This window comes from Marmota flaviventris, chromosome 5 (assembly GCF_047511675.1).
Source record: "Marmota flaviventris isolate mMarFla1 chromosome 5, mMarFla1.hap1, whole genome shotgun sequence".
Lineage (NCBI taxonomy): Eukaryota > Metazoa > Chordata > Mammalia > Rodentia > Sciuridae > Marmota > Marmota flaviventris.
The window spans coordinates 51,721,924-51,744,470 of NC_092502.1; the positions used below are offsets into that span (position 1 = coordinate 51,721,924).

A 22,547-nucleotide genomic window follows, 5' to 3' on the forward strand; every position below is an offset into this window, starting at 1 on the left:
ACTTTGATGATAAATGATCTCAATTCTCCAATTAAAATATATAGAATGGCAGAATGGATTTTAAAACGTATCTAGTTATAGCTGTTCTCAAGAGACTCATAGGCAAAGATCCACAGGCTGAAAAAAAGACATTCCATGCAACTAGTTCTTGAAATAGACAGAATATTCGTATTAAAAAAAAAAAAATTCAAGCAAACAGAAGAGAAAGCAATTTTACTAAATAAGGGTAGAGAGAACTCTTCAATAAGAATATGTAATAATGAATCCTAGAACAAGGAGACTTGGCCGAATATTCCAGCTGTGCCTTCCCGGAGTGCAGGCCAACTGCACCACAGACAATAGCTCCCCTCCCCTCCAGTCCCTATCCCTCCCTGGGCCAGGCTGGCACACTTGTCTTTTTCTTCCGGAATGGCCCTGCTCCGATGCCTACAGGTATCCACTGATTTAGAGGATTTAATTCTAAAGCTAAGAGTCTTGTAACTATTAAGCATGGGGTTTTATAAGAAATTGGAAATAGTTACAACCAGAGCAGCACAAGTAGTGAAGAAAACTCAAACCACCAATGTATCAGTTCAGCCCACCAAAGCAACAAATATCAACAAACAACCGAAACCTACTACTTCTGTGAAACTGCTACAAATGGAAATGTTGGCCCAAAAGGATCCTTCTCCAACACCTGAGGATGTTCCCATGGAGGAAGAGAGCCTCCACCAAGCTTTTCCTGATTCTTTGCGCTGCAAAATCAAAAACAAGCATAAAGAGGATTGGAAAAATCCTCAGCTCTACAGTGACTACATTAAGGATATCTACCAGTATCTAAAACAGCTTGAGGTTTGTCAGGGGCTAGAAGGAAATTCTCCTTCAAAGAATAGCCTGACAGCCCCCTGGGAGACATCCTGCCTGGGAGACATCCTGCAGCTACCTATCTCCCTGGAACATCCTGCGGTTATCAGGATCAGACATCTTGCAGCTGGCAGTTTTACCACCCACATCCAGCAATTGCTGATTAGAGAGCTTCCCCATCCCCAGCATATAAATACCCCTGTGTGAACAATAAAAGTTTGCAGCTTGATCAGAATTCCTGTCTCGCTGTCATCCTTCTTGTCTCTTGTCCCTTCATTCCTCCCCATCTAGGTTTGCTGCCCACATTGATGTGTCCTGCCAGTTGGGACAGAGGTTTTGTAATCCATTAACCACATTTCTTAGATGGAAGAGATATAAATGGACATATGCTATTCTGGTGGACTGGCTGGTTCAAGTCCACTCCAAGTTTAGGCTTCTGCAGGAAATCTGTACATGCACATTACTGTCATGGATTGATTTTCACAGGTTCAGCCAGTCTCCTGTTAGAAGCTTTTGTTGGTTGGGATTACAGGTCTGCTATTGGCTTCCAAGTATGAGGAGATGTTTTTTCCAAATATTGAACACTTTGTTTACATCACAGACAATGCTTATACTAGTTCTCAAATCCAAGAAGTGGAAACTATTTTTGAAAGAACTAAAGTTTGAGTTGGGTCGACCCTTGCCACCACACTCCTAAAAGCCAGCAACAAAAGCTGGGGAAGTTGATGTTGAACAGCACACATGAGCGGAATATCTGATGGAGCTGACTCTTTCAATCAGGCAAGAGAAGGAAAAGAGAAGAAAAAGGAAAAGGAATTTTTAAAAGGATCTCAGAAAAATAGAGAGGAGACCAGAAGAGTAGAGGAGGGGGATAAAAGGGGAGAGAGAGGGAGTTAGGACATGAAGAACTACAGAGAAATAAAATCTACCAAATTATACTGTCTATGTATAAATACACCACAATGAATTCTGAGGAAGTTGGATGCCTACTAATACTGAAATCAATAGGAATAATAAAAGGACTCGCACCGAATAGGTTTTAAACCAAATCCAAAATCCTCACTGTATTTTGGGAGAAAACTGAAAGGCAATTACTAACTGTATAATCAGAAGATGTGATTTTTCAGTGGAAAAAATATTTTATAATAGGTTATGAGAAGCATAGCATAAATTTTATAGAACTTTAGCTTCATTCTTCCAGGTCAGGAAATGCAGAAGGTCGGGGTTAGAAAAGAGCTCTGAGCAATACTGGTACTATAAGAGCATGGTCTTATAGACTTGGGACTAAATGACAAACTTGTCATTCATGAGTTTGTGATTATTAGCAAAGTACAAGGCCATCTCATTTCCTCATGTGAAAAAAATGGAAATACTGTCTCAAAAGTGCCTGGTAAAGATTAAACAAAACAGTGTTGGACTCTTAATAAAATCTCAAAAAAAAAAAAAAAAGTTTACATTCTACATTCTCTTCCTCATCTTATACTTCCTAATCTGTCTAGTGGGAGTTTGATTGTAGTCCTATATAGAAAAATTTAGAATATAAAATATTTTGATAATTCATTAACTAGCCTTACCAGTTAAGAAGGTTCATATTAGACTTAATTTATGATCAATGAAGAACTTCTGTTAGGTCATAAATTAGCTTCTTGTTTTTCTTCGTACACTGTCTTAGGCATTAGGAGAAGGAGGGTGCCGTGAGTCTCAATGCCATGTATAAAGGATAAGCAAATATCTTTCCAGGGTGCCACTTTGCTAAAAGCCTGCCATATGTCCATGATGCACTGAAGCATTAACAGCACATCTCATTTTATATCCCCACTTGACAAGCACAACTTAAAGCAAGAATGAGCTTGCACTAAGTATGCTTGTCTAATTCCCATTACTGCTAATTATGTGCACACAGCAGGAAGGCCACATCTCTTCAAAATAAGACTTATTTTTCAAGAGATAGAGTACAAAAGTCAGTAAGCTTTCAAAATAGAAAATGATTTAAGACATTTATTAACATTTATATACCTGCAAATAATGTATTTTAGACCTTAACTACAATTCAGTTGTGGCCACATACCCTATATGAGCTTTCAAAAAATAAAAACTTTACCCTAATGCCTAGCAAGACCTAGTGGCAGTTTGTCTTCATAAAGAACCCTGGCAATGCTATTTTCTGAATTGCAAAGTAGAAAATTTGTCTCAAGGCTAAGTTGCATCAGTAAAAGGAATGAAACACACAAAAGTAAAAACCTCCCTATATCTCTTTATTTGAGTTCTATTAAACTAGAGTGTGCCATTTTAAAAAGGAAATGAGAAAATTTTCAACCAGTTTTTCAGGTGATTTTCAATTTTGATCTTTCTGATTATATAAGGAAATACTCATAAAATGTTTTGGGCATAACAATACAATATAAGACATTATAGGATATACTATATAAACACTTTTTTCAATGCAATTTCCCCAGGATATTTATGATGTAATCAAAGGTTAAAACCTAACATGTTTTCAGTCATTCACTATGAAGTACCTATTATCAAGGTTTTTAAGATTATAGGACTTCAGAGAGAAAGTATATTATTTTCATAAGGTATGAAAATATGATATTGTCCAAGATGCAGAGGCTTACATTATTGCTATAGTAAAGAAAATTGAGAAGACTCTTTTATTAAAATCTGCCTATATTTCTATGAGAAATCATTTTCTGATGGAATATTCAATAGAAAAACAAAATTCCTTTTTACACCACAATAAAAATAGCAAAAAGAGTCAAAATTCAAAGCTTGGAGAAAAACAGAGTTTACACTTATCTTCTTTATCCCTAGTTGACAGAATATATATTGTTACTTTCATCCAAATCCCAATCCAACTCAGTATCTCTGAAGACTGATTGCTACTATTGTGCCTTTTGCCAAAGGATCTCTCATTAGATTTCCAACCTGTGAAAATTCTTGAGATTTTATAGTTTGAGTCTTTCCACCTTAAATTTTATTGATCAGAAGTGTTTGAAGCATTTTATGGAAGGGAAACCTTATGTCTACCCTATGCTTACTTTAAAGTGTATTTTTATAAATGGATGTTCTCTATCCAATGAAGTGGAATCATCATATTCAGTTCACATACAAGTTACTGTAAGTGCCTCAGAGGAGAGAGCAGAGACCCATCATTAAGTAAGTTCATGTATGGCAAGAATTGAACCATTTGCTTCTCTAATCTTATCCTATTCTCAAATTACACCCAATTTTATCTGTGTCATCTTCAAAATGGAAAAATAGCAAAAACAAAAATCACAGGTTATTGTCTTATTTAGATGGTTAAGTCTTTTTACTGTTGTCAACACATGGGCCTAAAAGTCTCAATTGAAAAGCAGGGTTTTTATGAGTATAAAACTGACCCCCCAAACAGCAATTGTAATAGTGAGCAACACATTATTTGGCCCCCACATATCCTCTCCAACTAAGCTTCAAAAGCTCTTCCAAGTTAAACTGAGGGCAATTTATGCTTCAAATGGATAGAGACAAATATCCTGAAAATGATAAAATACCTACTTCTCCTCTGCTTCAAAACAATCAGTCTGTTTAGTTCTCAAAAGATCAAAATAAAGTGTATTTTCTAAGCCAGGTTTAGGACTAGTCCTAGAACACTGTCCAGGAAAAATGTACATGTTCAATGGTGGAATGAAATTGGCCAAACTATCTCATGTATATAATAGACCATATTGAATTTCACCTTTATGTATATCTATAAAGCACTAATTTTAAAAAATGTAAATAAATAGATGGAAGACCAGTAGAGTAGAGGGAAGAAAATAGAAGGAGGGAGGAGGGGAAGGAAAGGGAAATACTGGTGATAAATTGGAGCAAATTATATTCCATTTTTGTATAATATGTAAAAATGAACCCCAATATCATGTACAACTGTATGTACTAATAAAAAATGCATTTATCCAATAACAGAATCAGTTTACTAAACTTCCACAATTGAAGATAAAATGTGAACATGCCGACTCTATTCATGTTGATGGATAAACAGATAAAGACTTCTAAGAACAGACAAAAGAGCAATTGTGAACTAACAAGGCATTTCATAAGTTGAATAAATGCAAAATAATTTTTAAGAGGCTTGGAATTTGTTCAACCTGGTTGGTTATTCTAGGCATAATTAGGATTGGTTGATTCTTTATTCTTTTCAAGTGAATTGGATGAATACTTGAAAGTTGACGAGGGGTACAAATCAAGATTCTGGAAGCAAAATAAATAAGTAGTTATAAATGTGTGTGGTAGTGCCTGGTTAAAGGGAGACTCAATGACATAGCTGTAGCCTGGTCCTTTGACTCACAGGAGAGAATCAATAGGTAGTCATTAGGCTGCTATCAAAGTGGCAGGAGTCACAACATCAACTGTTGTTTGCTGCATATTTCTTCCTTATCTCTTTAACAATCCTACCCTGTTAACAGTAGAAAAACAAACAAACAAACAAACAAATAGGAAAAAGCTTTAAAAATGTGATTTCTCCACATAGCTAATTGACAATCCTTTCAAATCAGCACATTTGAAGGAAAACATAGATTTTTCTCTATACTTATATTACATAAAATTTTCACAAGATTGCTCATTACACTGATCAGTATTATGATTTCCTTTAAAAATAAGCATTTATTAGCTGAAATTTATAAATCACATTCACATGTCTATAGGCAAAAACTTCTTTTCCAAGAGTTCCCTAATTCTGACACAGAAACCAAACAAATCCTCATTCCAAGCCTCAGATTGACTTTTGCCATTTCATTTACCCTAACCAGTAAGCCTAGCCCTCCTTTTACCATCACAGGAGATCCTTTCCTTCAGTTTCCTCTTTGGTCCAGTAACACCCTCCCCCTTGCCATTCAAATACATCATGTACGTTCCTAAAGGAGTAAACTTTACATGTCCTACTGCTGGTTATAGCCTCTGTTCAGATGGCTTCAACAGTTCTCAAACACCACAAGTAAAGTCCAGGTACCATGGGAAGGATAAGAGGAAGACATCCAAGTCCACGACCTCATCTGACCACAGCCTTTGACACAATCTTTCCCATTGGTCCTTTTCAAATTGTGTTATGCTCTAAACTGTTAGATTCCCACCTCAGACTGTACTGCAAGCCCTTCTTTGCAGCCTGCATGATATTCACTTTCTAAGTGCTTCTTTCTCTTCCTCAGGCTCCTCAACTCTTCTATAAATTATTTACTTGCCAATTCTGGCTTACCTTCCTCAGATCTCTGCTCAGATTCTATCTCTTCTGGAAATGGAGAAACTCCTTCTCTGAAAGTTCAGACCAGATGAAGACCTTTGTCCCATACTCTCCTGGAATGTATGCTTCTTCTTTATACTGTTCTTAGCACAGGTGACAAATTAAATATTCACATAATTATTTGTCTAATTCTGCTTCTGCCTCAAGGCAGCAAACATCATAAGGGAAAAGATTGAATTTATTTTTTTCCTATATTCCTAACACTTGGGAAGGCAATAACCATTTCTCCTTCTTACCTTTTCTGTGCAATTTCACAGTTCTTAAAGAGAGTGGTTCTCAAACAGACTGTGCATGGTGTCACGATGATGTGTAGGTATCTTATCTGTAGCCTTCATGCTTTATTTACCTGCTTCTCTCTGGCAGCACATTGCACAAATATGTGAAGTTAGTGTGTGGAAATGTTTGTATAATCTAGTTGAATTAAAAAAAGCATTAAATAAATACTTTTTCATGCCGAAAATTCACATCTAAAAAAATCAGTCTCTGCCAGATTGAGATTATTAGCTCTGACTTCAGATAATTAGTATAAATTTCTATCCAAGAGATAATAAATGAAGGGATCTTTTTTCTTCAATTTCATTAAAGTGAAAGTCTTAAACCCTGAACTTCTCTATTGATTCTAAATACATTTATTTTTATTGTGGTGTATACCTTATAGTTACTTTTCATTTACATACCTCAAATTCCTTTCAACATTTTCTTTTTTGTCTACATGTTATAGATGACTTCAAACAGAAATATGTCAATATGCTAAAGGTCAGGTTTTTCCCCCAAACATGAAATATTTACTATACTTTTGGTTCTCCTTCTTTGTCAAATGCATCCTACCAACTTTTGCTGAGGATTGACAATGTGCCAATAGTTCCTGAATTTCCATAGCAGCTCCAGAATTACTACATGGAAATACAGTATCATGCTTGAGTCTAACTCAGGGACATGTATAGAATTTTATAGTAAATATGCTGTTTTTATTTAAACTCTTATGTCCATTTGGAGTGACATAGACCAAAGTTGATAGAGATTATGGGGAACATACTTTCTCACCACCATCAGTTGATGGCACCACTAGCAAGGTCAAGAAAATCCTAGTATTACTATAATATTAGAGGCAAGTTTTTCTCTTGTTCAAAAAGTGAAAAATAGGCAGCCATTTTTATTCTTCTCCTGTCAACAGCCTTATAAAAAAGGTAGAATATTTACTTATAAGGAACTGGGTGTTCTATTGAATTGAGTCAAAATGGTAAATTATACAAAGTCCAAATTTAAAATAATTTTATTAACACTTAGTTAAGTAGCATCCAAGTGTGTGAAGCAGGATCTACTGGAGGTAAAATCTTGCAACTATCTTCACTTACAAATAAACAAATGTCTACTTCATTTATCAGGAGAGGCAACCCTTCCTGACATGGCTCAATAAATATTACACAGTAAATCATTTATAAAATACATGCTTCCTTTCATTCTTGCCCACCTAATAAAAACATTTGTAAGAGAAAACAGTAGATTAGTCAGTTCAGAGAGAGAAGAGCTGAGCAGAGCTTTAGCACATGTTCTGTCCATAGAGATTATCTTCTATCCTTCACCTACTTCTCCAATCTAATTTCTCAAAGCTGTATTTTTAAATTAGGGTATTTTACTACTAGTCAAAACATGTGTTTTTTAATTTCATGTATATTTTAAAATAATGTAAAATATTACACATAAGCACATTCTGAATATGTGATTTATATGTGAGTGCTGCTCATCATTTCAGACCTGTCAAATTTTTCTATTCTAACATATAGAGACTCAAAAATTTACTTTAATTGTTGAGACTAATGACAACTGCACAGATGTTAACTTAACCCCTTAAGTTCCATTGTCCCAGATTTGGGGGTAACTACACAAACTTAAATTGAGCAACAAATACATCACTTACAGTAAGTTTTGAAATAAAATTTTTAGGATTCTATATTTTTGAAAAAGTAGGTGAATGATTAGAGGGTTTCAAATTATATAAGCATATATATACATATGAAAATATATGTAAAGGATTTATAAACTCTAACTTATGATTTCCAACCTATTTTAATGAGCCTGTATCAATTTTGTTTAAATAGTTGCAGAATTGAAAACTTGGATTTAATGGGTTAATACATTAATAATTTTTTTCATGCAGATTAAGGTTAGATGGATGTCAATGAGCTGATCACTTTTTAAACAATGGTTACAAAGCTGTTTCGGTGAAGAAACATAGAGGACATTTTGAGCTATTCCTGAGCATATGGTGGAACAGGCATGCCAAACTTAAAAGAACCTGCCTTGTAACAGTTGGTTTCATATTTATATTTTGAGCAATGATTCAGTTTCAGCAAACAACATCATCTGTCGCAGAAAATCAATGTTTTTAAATAAAATTTTATGTTCTCTTTTAGTTTGGGTTGCATTTTATTCATAAGATTGTTTTGGAGGTTATGGAAGGGTAGAAAATATGGGGAACTACACCCCATGCCCAGATACCAGTTGACAGGATCTTTGGGCAGGACAACAGAAACACAGTGTTACTGTCTTAGATGTAATTTTTCATATTGTTTTAAATGAACTAATGAAAAGTGATATCATTGTTTTTTTTTTCCTTCCATATTCAGCAGCCTTATAATAAGGGATAGTACACTGATGAATAAGCAAAGAACACTTCCACATTTTAAAATATTGACAATAATGACAGATAAAATAATTTAAAATTTCATTGAGAAGGAATGTGCCATTTCTTTTTCAATTATAAGAGGACATGCACTTCTGAATTTTGATAAACACTGTACTCATTTGCTCAGTATTTTTCCCCTTCCTTCAGGAATAGCAACCCACTCTTCTCTTGAAAAACTGTTCCCCTATTCCATGTGGTTCTAACAGAACTACAAATCATGATGGTGCTACTTTCCTTACCCAAGGTATAAGCACATGACTCACATTAGAGCAGATCTCTCCCAGAAATGTGAATATTGAGTGGAGACACATAAAGGTAGAGGGTAGATGGAAATGAGTTATTTCCAAAGAAAATGACTAATCCTGAGATCCTTGGAACTACAATGGGTTTTTGTTCTTTTCTGAATCTATGTTTATTCTGTCATTTTATAAGTAATGCACTATCCTTCCTGTAAACCTCCACCTTTTTTGCTTAATTTAATCAAAGTCAGTTTCTGTTGGTTACCACCAAGAGTCCCAGTCCACACGCTGATTTAAACAAAATAACCCAACCTCACACAAAATTCAAAGAAGATCAAAAATACTCAAGAGCTTACAAAAGGATAAGGAAAATACAGCAAGAATGTATAACATTTCCATCCTTTCTGTGACTGATATGTTTTAGATTCACTTATTAATTAAAACTAACATTCAGGTCTACACAGTATCACACTTAACTGAACATTTCTTGAAAGCAGGAAATAATTCTTATTCAGGTAGTATCTCCAACTTCTCACAGATCATTCAGCACAGATGATAGGTAGTCAATGAGTAAACTCTAAAACATTTCAGCTCCAAGGTAAACAGTTATAACTATGCAAATAAACAAACAGTTTTAAAAATTCATGGAATTTATAAAACAAGTGATTCTTCCAATTTTCAGATCTATTGTTCTTATGGTTTTTAGTCAGTTTAATTACAATGTAGGCATTTACATAAGCATGATTATGCTATTTGTATTCAACTCATTGTTGAAGTTTTATTTTAATGACTGCAGAAGTTAAAGAAAAACATGAACATCATTACCATCACAGCAGTTATAATTGAGTTTTGAATAACAAGTGAAAAGTATGCAAAAATATTGTTTAAAAGAAGTTTATCATATGCATTTTTTTCTTGATATGTATTAATACCCAATGGTTTATTGCTTAAAAATGGTGGAAAATATTATGACATAACAGAAATGTCAATACTAATGATATCACTGAACTTAATTTAAAAATATGTATTAATGAAATTCTATTTCAAGTATTCTTTACTATCAATGTAGTGAAATCATGAGTATGTCATTTAAAACCTAGAAAGAAACCACTTATCAGGAGACTTTTAAGTATTTGTTAGTTTTTGGAACTTTGTACCACAGCAAATACAAAAGAAATATCATTCCTGCTGATGTTTGTTTGTTTCTTTTTATCATTCCTCTATATTTTATTTTCTAATTGGAAAAGAACATGTTTTTGTGGTCTAAGCCAGAAGCGCACTACTTCCAATATTTTGAAGATGCATGTATATGGAAATTAATAGTGTGTCACGCTTGTAATACCAGTGGCTCAGGAAGCTGAGACAGGAGGATTGCAAGTTCCAGGCCAGCTTCAGCAATTTAGCAAAGCCCTATACAACTGAATGAGACCCTGTTTCAAAATATAAATAAATAAATAAATAAGTAGGGCTGGGGATTGTCACAAGCCGCCCAAGAGTTGCAGGTGGGTCACCACACACAGAAGCCTTGTGAATAGAGACATCTGGTGTCTGGGAATAGCCAGTGGACATTTCCTCCGGTCAATTGCCCAAGGACAATGTGAATCTCTTTCCCCACTTAGTACCTGAGATGGGTGTGACCTGCCAAAATGTCAGTAAACCTGCTGACTGTCAGACACCACAAAGCAAGATTCAGCCATGAAAACCTTATCTCTGCCTTTGATGTACCTCTTAAGCCACCAGAGCCCTTTTCCCTTTGTCTAATTCCAGAAGCCACGTGGGCTAGATCTATCAGGGGCTTCACATTTTGTAAATATATTTCTGAGTATCTGTGTTTTGTTACTTATTAATTATCTGAGATTTAAAGTTTTAGGGTAACTTGGATTCCCCTGGGCAAAAGAAAAACCCCTTATTGAGACGCTGGCCAACGTCCTCCCTGCAAAAGGGGATGATGTTCAATTCACAGTACAAAAAAGAGAGAGAGAGAGAGAGAGAGAACCTGATTTTTTTACTATGATTATAAATAGAAAAAAAAGAAGAGCTAAGAATTTGAGAATTTCTAAATTTGTTCTTCTTTATCAAAGTAATTAATACTGTGGTGAGCAGTGTTCAAAAAGTTAGGTGGACTTTATAAATTCTTAAATAATAATAATAATGTATATGGAGGAAAAATAAGAGATGGTACAAAAACAAACGATAAGTCATGATAATTTCTGTAGAGCAGCTAACTAGTAACATATCTGCAACCATGTGGAAAACCTCTAAAAAGAAATATGTAAAGAAATCTTCAATTACTACTATTTCATTGCCTTGTATACTATACATATTGGTGCTTATTTATTTTCATTATTTTATATCTGTTTTCTTAAATTTGTCAGTATGGAATTGGGAACTAAGTGTAATTTTCTTCTAGAGTTGTGATAGCTCAAGGTAACTATAAATTTGAGGAGAAGTAAGTTGGCAACAAATCTGATTCTGCATATTATATCAAAAGGTCAAGAATTAATAAGTAATGTTAAAGAGAACTACCACTTTACAGCACAATTTAATTGACCAATGCAGCACAAAATATTACTGGTTGTACCTTAATGAAACTGGGGCTATCTATTTGAAAGCAAAAGTCTTATTTTACTTTTTCTTCTGAAAACGTTTCAAGGATATTGATAAATTATACAAATTGCAAAATTATCTTGCTTTTCTGGTTACCTGGGTCACATGAGCTTTGATATGTTTTCAGTTTCATTTGTTTTAAGGATTTTCAGATTTTCCCTTTTATTTTTCCATTGATTCACTAGTTATTCAAAAGAATGTAGTTTAATTCCCATGTATCTTTAAAACTTATAATGTTCCTCTTGTTATTGATTTCCCATTTTATTTAGTTGTGGTCAGAGAAAATATGTACTATGATTTTGATTTTTTGAATTTGTTGAGATTAGCCTGTGGCCTAACATATCTGAGGAGAATGTTGATAAGAAAGCACTGTATTCTGTAGCTATAGGATGAAATATTCCTTAAATATCTCTTAGGTCTATTTGGTATATAATATAGTTTAACTCTGGTGACTCTTTGTTAATTTCATGTCTAGATAAACTATCCATTAATGAAAAAAGGGTATTCAATTCTTCAACTAATATTGTTAGTCTTTCTTCTTGTTTAGAGACAATAACCTTTGCTTTATAAAACCAGATGTTCCAGGATTGAGTGTGTAAATATTTACAATTATTATTTTTTCTTTTTGAATTGATCCCTTCAGCATTATATAGTGACCTTATTTCTATCATTTCCCAGTTTTTAACGTATAGTCTACTTTGTCTAAGTATCGCTATTCTGTTTATTTTGGGCTTCTGTATGTGATATAGATTTTTTTAAAAAATTTTAATTTTAATTTGTTATATATGACAGCAGAGTGCATTACAATTTATATTATACATATATAGCACAATTTTTTATATCTCTGGTTGTATACAAAGTATATTCACACCATTCGTGTCTTCATTACATGTACTTTGGATAATGATATTTATCTAATTCCACCATCATTTCTAACCCCATGCCCTCTCCCTTTCCCTCCCACCCCTTTGCCCTATCTAGAGTTCCTCTATTCTTCCCATGTTCCCCCTCCCAACCCCACTATGAATCAGCCTTCTTATATCAGAGAAAACATTTGGCATTTGGTTTTTGGGGATTGGCTAACTTCACTTAGTATTATCTTCTCCAGCTCTATCCATTTACCTGAAAATGCCATGATTTTATTATATTTTATTGCTAAGCAATATTCCATTGTGTATATATGCCACATTTTTTTATCCATTCATCTACTGAAGGGCATCTAGGTTGGTTCCACAGTTCAGCTGTTGTGAATTGTGCTGCTATAAACATTGATGTGACTGTGTCCCTGTAGTATACTGTTTTTAAGTCCTTTGGATATAGACTGAGGAGAGGGATAGCTGGGTCAAATGGTTCCATTCCCAGTTTTCCAAGGAATCTCCATACTGCTTTCCATATTGGCTTCACCAATTTGCAGTCCCACCAGCAATGTATGAGTGTACCTTTTCCCCCACATTCTCGCCAACACTTATTGTTTATATTCTTAGTAGCTGCCATTCTGACTGGAGTGAGATGAAATCTTAAAGTCGTTTTGATTTGCATTTCTCTAATTGCTAGAGATGTTGAAATTTTTTTTGTAGTTTTTTTGATTAGTTGTATATCATCATCTGAGAAGTGTCTGTTTAGGTTCTTGGCTCATTTATTGATTGGATTTTCTTTTAAAATTTTGCTTGTTTAGTGTTTAGTTTTTTGAGCTCTTTAGTGTTCGATCTGATGTGTGAGGGGTAAAAATTTGCTCTCAAGATGTAGTGTCTCTATTCGCCTCACTGATTGTTTCTTTTGCTGAGAAGAAAATTTTTAGTTTGAATCTGTCCCACTTCTTGATTCTTGATTTTAATTCTTGCACTATAGGAATCTTTTTAAGAAAGTTAGGGCATAATCTGACATGATAGAGATTAGGGCCTACTTTTTCTTCTATACACATAGGGTTTCTGATTTAATTCCTAGGTTCTTGATTCACTTTGAGTTGAATTTTGTGCATGGTGAGAGATAAGGGGTTTAATTTCATTTTGTTACATGTGGATTTTCAATTTTCCCAGCACCATTTGTTGAAAAGGCTATCTTTTCTCCAATGTATGCTTTTGGCACCTTTGTCTAATATAAGATAGCTGTAGTTATGTGGGTTAGTCTCTGTGTCCTCTAATATGTACCATTAGTCTACCAGTGTATTTTGGTGCCAATACCATGCTGTTTTGTTTTTTTTTTTTTTTTTTTTACTATTGCTCTGTAGTATAGTTTTAGGTGTGGTATAGTGATGCCACCTGCTTCACTCTTCCTGCTAAGGATTGCTTTAGCTATTCTGGGTCTCTAGTTTTTCCAGATGAATTCCATGTCTGCTTTTTCTATTTCTCTGAGGAATGCCATTGGAATTTTGATTGGAATTGCCTTAAATCTTTATAGTACTTTTGGTACTATGGTCATTTTGATAATACTAATTCTGCCTATCCAAGAGCAAGGTAGATCTTCCCATCTTCTAAGGTCTTATTTGATTTCTTTCTTTAGGGTTCTGTAGTTTTCATTGTATAGATCTTTCACCTCTTCTGTTAAGTTGATTCTCAAGTATTTTAGGCTAATTTAAATGGGGTAGTTGTCCTCATTTCTCTTTCAGAGGATTTGTCACTGATATACAGAAATGCCTTTGATTTATGGGTGTTGATTTTATATCCTGCTACTTTGCTGAATTCATTTACTAGTTCTAGAAGTTTTCTGGTGAAGTATTTTGGGTCTTCTAGGTATAAAATCATATCATCAGCAAATAGTGCTAATTTAAATTATTCTTTTCCTATCCAGAATCATATCATCAGCGAACAGCGCTAATTTGAGTTCTTTTTCTATCCATGCGATATGGCTTTTTCTGTCCCTCCTCTTTTAGTGTCTCTGTGTCTTTGGATAAGCAGTTTCTTATAAGCCATGTATAATTTGTCTTTTTAAAAATCCATCAACCAGTCTATATCTTTTAATTAGGAAAATTAACCATTTGTATTCAAGGTTGTTATTGTTGAATACTGTTATGCCCTATTGTTTTATTAATGTTTTCTTAGTTATTTTGTTTATTCTTAGTTCCTTTCTTCCACTATTGCTCATCTTTATAGTTTGGTGGTTTTCTGTATTGATCATATTTGATTTAGCTACATCAAAGAATAAAATTATCTAATTTGCAGCAAAAATGGATGTGACTGAAGGACATTAAATTAATGGAAATAAACTAGGTACAGAAAGACATATGCTGCATGTTCTCACCTACTGTGGAAACTAAAACTTGATCTCAAGGAAGGAGAAAATAACAGTGGTTATCAGACCCTCAATGGTTGAAGAGGAGTAGAAAGGGAGGGAGAATAGGAACAGAGGTATAGTTAAATGCAAGGAATACTTTCAATATAGCAGAATATGTCAATCATGGCTAACAACTGAATTTTTCAAAAGAGCTATTAGAAACTATTTGAATATTTCCAACCCCCAAAATGATAGATGTCTGAGGTGGTATATATGCTAAATACCCTAATATGATCACTCCACATTTTTATACACATATTGAAATGCCAGACTGTCACTCACAAATATGTACAGTTACTGTGTGTCATTTAAAAAGAAAATATATTTTTAAAAATATTACTTCATATAGCTTAGATAAACCTTTTTTATCTTAATGGTAATGCGTTCATTAAATATGTAGCCAAATATATTAATAATACATCAAAATTGTGACATTATTGTTTGGATAAATCTGAAATATTGTTTAGATTTTTGTTATGTTTTTTTCAAGAGTCCCAGTTTAGCAAGAAATCTTAAGTAATATATGAAGATTGGTATATGTACAAGGAAAAGCTTAGAAAAATTCTACAAGAATTTACTGCTTGAAAAAACAGTGATAAAATTGCAAAAATAATGAAAAGTTGACTTGTCTCAAAAAAGAATCAAAATTATATCCTAAATTGCTGTACCTAATTTGTATCTTATTATTAAAAGCAGAAAATGGAATAATTTGTTCCCATATTGAAGGACATCTTCAGTCATATCTTGAAGGTACTATTCGATTAAATTTAAAGTTATAAGCATTAACTTTTAAAACTGAGCCCAAAAGTAAAATGTGCTGCATTTTAAATAATGTATAGTATTTACAGATTTTCCTCCCACTCAAATATGTGCTTTACTCTATGAGGACAATAAATACCAAGGCCTGAAAAGATTTGAAAGTGGTTCCTTAAAAGCCTTTCTGGAAATTTATTTTAGCCAGAAATATTAAGAATCAAGTAACATAAAGTAAAACTGAACATAAGCTGAATATGATCCTAATGCAGCATCATAATAAGATTGTGAGGAAAAGCAAGTTCCATTTAACAGTTGCAAAAGGGAATGTGGTAGAATTTCTGTTGGTCACATTAGGGGAAGTTTTGAGCTTTGTCCACTCAAATTATGAATTTGTGACCCTTTATTACTCAGAAAAGGGAGTGAAAGCATCTAAATAAAAGGCAAAATATTTATTTTGTTTATAATATGAACAAAGATTACCACTTGGAGCTATTATTTTCAGATAGATGCATGATTATAAGTACTATAAATACAATTTAGCTATACCAGAAGATTATGACACAGTGGTTCAATCTGAAAGGTGAATAGTACAATAATTCAAAATCATATAACACGTTTATAATTCTAAACTGAAAAGTTATAAAATTTGCTACATGTAAATGATATATCAGTAAAAACAACTTGAGGTGGGGACAATATAGGAAGATCTAAGTAGTAAAGCTAATAGAAGAATTATAGGATTAGTCAACTCCTAGTAATAGTGAGCGCTGACTAAAAATTATTCTATTGAAGTACTTTATATATTTAAGATATATTTTCAATGGTTTGGCATAAATGTTGTGATAGACAGCAGCTGGGGAGATGCAAATTAGAGAGCTGAGATTTAGGCACACTAGCCTGCCTACAAGAAATCAAATGCAAGTTCAGTGAGACCACAATATATCCAGCTCCAGTACAGTAAATTGACTCTGCATCATTGCTAGCAAAATACAACATCTTCACACAAATAGTCATGATCATAAATCCATCATCTGGATCTTTCCCTTCACTATCCATCCAGGGGAGAGGAAATGGTAGAGACTGAAAACAGAAAGCCCACCTGCTTAAATTTATGAATGTAAAATTCGGACCCAGTACTCATTCTTATCATTTGAATATTTTACTTACAAGTGTTTATTCCCCATTCTCACATGGTTCTTTCAGTCTGCCTTTTCCCTGCTTTTCATTTTTCAAATATTTCCTTCTTAATTTATTTTTGAGGAAATTCAATTGTTTAATTATTGTTAAAACTGCCATGATATTCATCAGAACTTTCAAGGTCTCTACATTTTATATTTCTTGTTATATCTGCATCAATTGTCTTCAACAAACTTCCAAGATGTTTAGTTGCATAAAGATTTATATGTAAAACATAGTGTTATATGAGAACATAACACATAATTTAAAATTATGATGTTCAATAAATCACTGTTTTTTGTTCTTTCAATTCACATTGTATTTCTTTGATATCTCTGTTGCTATGCAATCCAAGTTTACTCCTTTTGTCCTCTGCATATATCCCAAAGTAAACATGTGGCACATTTACTTATCCAATAACTCTCCAGCAATGGACATCTATATATAAGCCCTATTACATACTTGTAAGAATGTGTCTTAGGATAGATATCCAATTTTTGTATTTCTCTGCTTAATGCCATAGCACTGTCACTCTCAGATATGTACATATAAATGGAAACTTCTACTGTTACATATGAGGAATCCATTTTCTGCATTTTAACTTGTTATTGATTGTATTTCTTTTTAGTTTTGCTGATCACACAGAAGTATAGAGATAAATTATTATTTTAAATTTGCATTGTCTGATTATTATTGATGGTGAAACTCTCATTAGCCATTTTTTTTACCTAAAACAAACATGTCTTTAAACCTCTGTTTTTTGAATTGAGTTTTCTGAAATCTTACTGATGGAAGTGGTTCCATGTTCATTCAAGATATTAATCCAGGTTGAACATTAATCTTTATTTCACCTTCTGCAAGCTTAACTTTTGCTTCAACTAAACAAAATAATTAGTTATATTGTAAATAATGCTTTCTGTGTTAGAAATAATTTCCCAATTATAAAATTTTCTGTAACATTTCTTTCTAGTAACCTCATAATTATATATTTTATATTTAGAACTTTAATCCCAAAATTTATTTTTGTAGCATTGTGAAGTAGGTATCCAACTCAACTATTCATCATATAATTTACCAATGGTCAATACTTATTCTTTCTTATAGTAATCTATCCTTTCACATTAATTGGTGATGCTATGTATAATTTTTATTCAGATTTTATACTAAAAATAGAGGTCACAAATTTAATCAGTGTTTAAATTTCCTATATAAAATTTTTAATTTTGCTATATTTATTTCTGAATAGTGTGTAATGTTTTCTATGCTATGTGGATGTTAATAATAGCCATATAGTGGTCTTAAATTTTTTTTTATAAAAACTTATTTATTCCAATAGTACTTTGATTCTCTTGATTTTTCAATGTAAATGATTATGTATTATTTGAAAATTAAGTGTCTCTTACTTTCAATTTCTGTGTTTATTGGGGTTTTGCTTGTTTTCTTGTCATTGTTTTGTAGTTCATGAAGGAAATAAATTTAAATTTCTCCACTAATATTTATTGTAGATTTTGGTTGTATAATTTTATGATTTTCTAATCATGATATGTAAAAACTTTCCAAAAGATTTTAACATGTATAGACTTTGAACTCTTATCATGTGTTTTTATTCATCTGTGGAGTTGATCAGAAGTTAGTTCTTTTTATGGTAAATTACACTGATAATTTTTAAATTTTTTTATTTTAGCATTATAAAAAATGCACAGGATTAAAAAATTATAACATATAACCAATTTTAATAGAAAAATTATCACAAATAATCTTAACATTTAGAGAAAATGTCTTAATAAATCTGTATATTTTGCTCTAGGTTTTATATATATATATATATATATATATATATATATATATATATATATATATGAGAAATACCAGACACCTGGGAAGCTTAAAATTGTGCTTTGCACATTTAATATTGTACTTTAGACATTTTCAAAATAATTGCTGTATGATATAACCATATTGTTTGTAACAAATATTTTTCAACCATTTCATATGTTAAATATTTAGGGGTTTTTTAATTGATTAAATTCTTACCATATATTTATTTAAATACCTGTTTGTTGTTCAAAAATTTTCCATTTCTGGGGAGCATATTCATTGAGACTTTTTCATAATACAAATTTTCAAGAAGTTCTTAGAAATACTTCCAATATGCTTTCAAAATATAAAAGAAAAGCTAATGCCACCAATATACAAATGCACATATAATCATAATGGTCAAATTTAAGTAAAAAATATCAGTAGATGATTACTAACCAAACTTCTAATGTCTCCTATCCATAAATGTGACAGTATTTTAAATTTTAAAAGAATTTAAAAATTTTTAAATAAATAAATATATATATATATATATATATATATATATATATATATATATATGGAAATAAAGTTCACAGTTAAATAGCCTAGATAATTAAATAGTTCAAGAAATATTAGCATATTTCTGGCAGGGGCAAAAAGAATGTTCACCAATAGTAATTAATACATTACCACTCACATTTAGTATAGCATAACCCGATTCTGTACCTCAAATTCTGTGTAATCTAAGTTTTGTTCCATATTTCATAGGTACCATCACTTGTGTCTTCGTTAGTACTATTTTTTAATTATGCAAAGAACTAACTTTGGGCTATATTATTTCTCTTTCTTTCTACTTTCTGTTATCTCGTATTATATCAATTTCTGCATTTCTTATTAGTTTCTTTCATCTACTTCCACTGGCTTTATTCTATGATTCATTTTCTTCTTGAAAAATTTAGCTTATTAGTTTTATCTTCCATCCTAGTGTAGGTATGTATGAATATAGATGTTCTTCTGAATATTACATTAATAGCAACCTATCATTAGAATGAGACAGACATTATTACCCTGTATACATGTATGATTACACTACTGGTGTGACTCTGCACCATGTACAGATGAAGTAATGAGAAGTTGTGCTCCATTTGTGTACAAAGTATCAAAATGCATTCTACTGTAAAGTAAATTAATAAAGAAATAGCAACTTATCAAAAATATTCATGTAGTAGTTTTAGGACTTTCTTAAAGTTATAATTATATAGGAACAAGAAGTTCTTGTGTGCTATTACACAGTGGAGTGAGTGTAAATAACAATAATGTACTGCATATTTCAAAAAGCTGGAAGAAAGGATGTTGAGTTTTTACCATTAAAAAATGATAAATGTTTGAGGAGGTGGATATATTTAAATAATTTGAACATTACATAATATGTACATGTATCCAAACATTACATGGTACCCCATTAATATGAAAAAAAATATTTGATTCTTCCTTTCATATCAACTTCAAAACTTAACTTTTGACTGTCTAGATACACACACACACACACACACACAATAGGGATTAAATTAGGAGCACATTACCAATGAACTACATCTCTAGTCCTTTTTATTTTTCACTTTGAGATGAGGGTCTTAATAAGTTTCTGAGGGTCTTACTAAGTTACTGAGGTTGGTCTTAAACTTGAGATCCTCCTGCTTCAGCCTCCTGAGCCTCTGAGGTTGTAGGCATATACCACCATACCTGGCAAGTTTTAGTAGTCTTACTAAAAATATTTTAGTTTAGGTTAGAGGCTAGGTACTTTAAAAGGTTGGACATTTAATTAGTTTTTTTTTATGTTCTATATGAATCATGAAATATTTTAGTAAATTTTCTTCATATTCTTAGAGTATACATTCTCTAGTTCTTGGATTTAAAATCAAGTTTTATAAATATATCCTTCTCATTATCTAATTTTATTATCTAAAATTATCTAATTTTATTGTACAACAGTTTGATCAATTATTGAAATGTTTGAAAATACTATTATAATACAAACATCCCTAATTTCTTTTGATTTTATAAATATTTCTTTTGTGTCTTTTTAGACCAAGTTTTTCGGTGCGTACAAGATTAGAATTGTCTCAAGTTATTATCATTATCTAATAATTTTCATCACATATAACTACATATATATGATCTTTATCCATCTATCCATGTATCTAGCTAGCTAGCTAAACACAGAATTTTAGATACATCTCTTATTTAAAACATAAAAATTTATTTAATCATGTTTTATAATGTTTTTTACTTTATTGTTTTACATTTACTGTAGCTAATGATTTGTTTTCATTTATTACTACATTTATACCACAGCATCAGCCTTAGTTTTATAATTTGTTATCCTGTGTTTCTGCCTATGTTCAGTTAGAGAGATTTTGCTTTGCATTTCATTCCACTTTCCTTCTGCAAGTTAATAAAGTACACTCTCTAAATTTTTTCTTGTGATTGCCTAAGGTATCTTAACCTGCATGTTTAACAACATCTAAATTTATTCATCTTTGTCTTTCAAAAAACATATGGATATACCTTGAATGATTTAACTTTGTAAATTCTTTGCCATTTTATGTCAGTTTTGCTCAGGCAGCAGAATACAACAGACACTAATATAGCAGTATGTACAAACGTAGCTGTATAACCAACGTGATCCTGCAATTTGTACACGTGGGAAAAATAAGAATTCATACCCCAATTGAATCAAATGTATGATATATGATATGTCAAGATCATTGTAATGTTTTGAGCAACCAATAAAAAAAAAACACAAAATAGACATCATCATTTTACTTTTTAAGGCCATTGATGATTTGATGATTTGAATACCTATTTTTTTAACATCTTTGATCTTTTCTTACCTTTATTTTGCCCAACATAAATTATTTTTTTGTACCAGCCTTTGGTGAATTTAACACATTTTTCATATTAAATGTAGCATTTTTAGTTATCTTAATATGGAGAGTCTTCCAGATTGGTTAGTAGCTCGTTATTTTCTTTTTTTAAGTTTAAATTTTTTAATTTTTTTTTAAATTTAATTTTTTCTAATTTGTTATATGTAACAGTAGAATGCATTACAATTCATATTAGACATATTGAGCATAATTTTTCATATCTCTGGTTGTATACAAAGTATATTCACACCATTCACGTCTTCATACATGTACTTAGGATAATGATGTCTATCGCATTCCACCATCTTTTTTATACCCCTTGCACCCTTCCTTCTCCTTATCTTCCATTATTCAGATAAATATTAGTGGAAAATCATATTTTAATTTAATATATTCTTTGGCTCAATTAGCTAATATATTATCAAAGACTTTGTATCTGTTGATAAATGGAATTGTCCTATAACTTACTAAAACTATATGTAGTTTTGCCACCAACTTTTACTAGCCTCAAAATATACAGTCTTTGTGTCCTTCTTTTCTCTCTTTCTGTCTCCCTTTTTTTTTTTCTCTTTGTGGTACTGAGGGTTGAACCCAGTGTGTTGTGTATATGAGGCAAGCACTCTACCAACTGAGCTATATCCCTATCCCTTTAAGTCTTTGAATTTAACTATTATTTGATTGACTTATGAGAAACTATACAAACCTAAAATATAAAGTCAAGCGAAGGATAGATGGAAACTTCAGTGGGGGCAGAGTTGATGAATTGGCAGTTTAAGTAATGCTGAGACACAGAAATTAGTCATTATTTGTAAGAAGAAATTCTGCCATTCTCAGTTTAGGGTTCCTACAATCAGCAAACCTGACTTCTGCATATGCCACCTTTGTAGAAATACTAAATAATCAATAATAGATACACTTTCCTAGAACATTTATTATTGAACAAATAAGGAAAAAACATTGAAAGT

General features: G+C 32.1%; 1 pseudogene; it reads left to right on the forward strand.

Moving 5' to 3' along the window:
• The first annotated feature begins 408 nt into the window (after positions 1-408).
• The window catches only part of LOC114082940 (G2/mitotic-specific cyclin-B2-like), a 50,462-nt pseudogene continuing 28,323 nt past the window's right edge, over positions 409-22,547 (forward strand).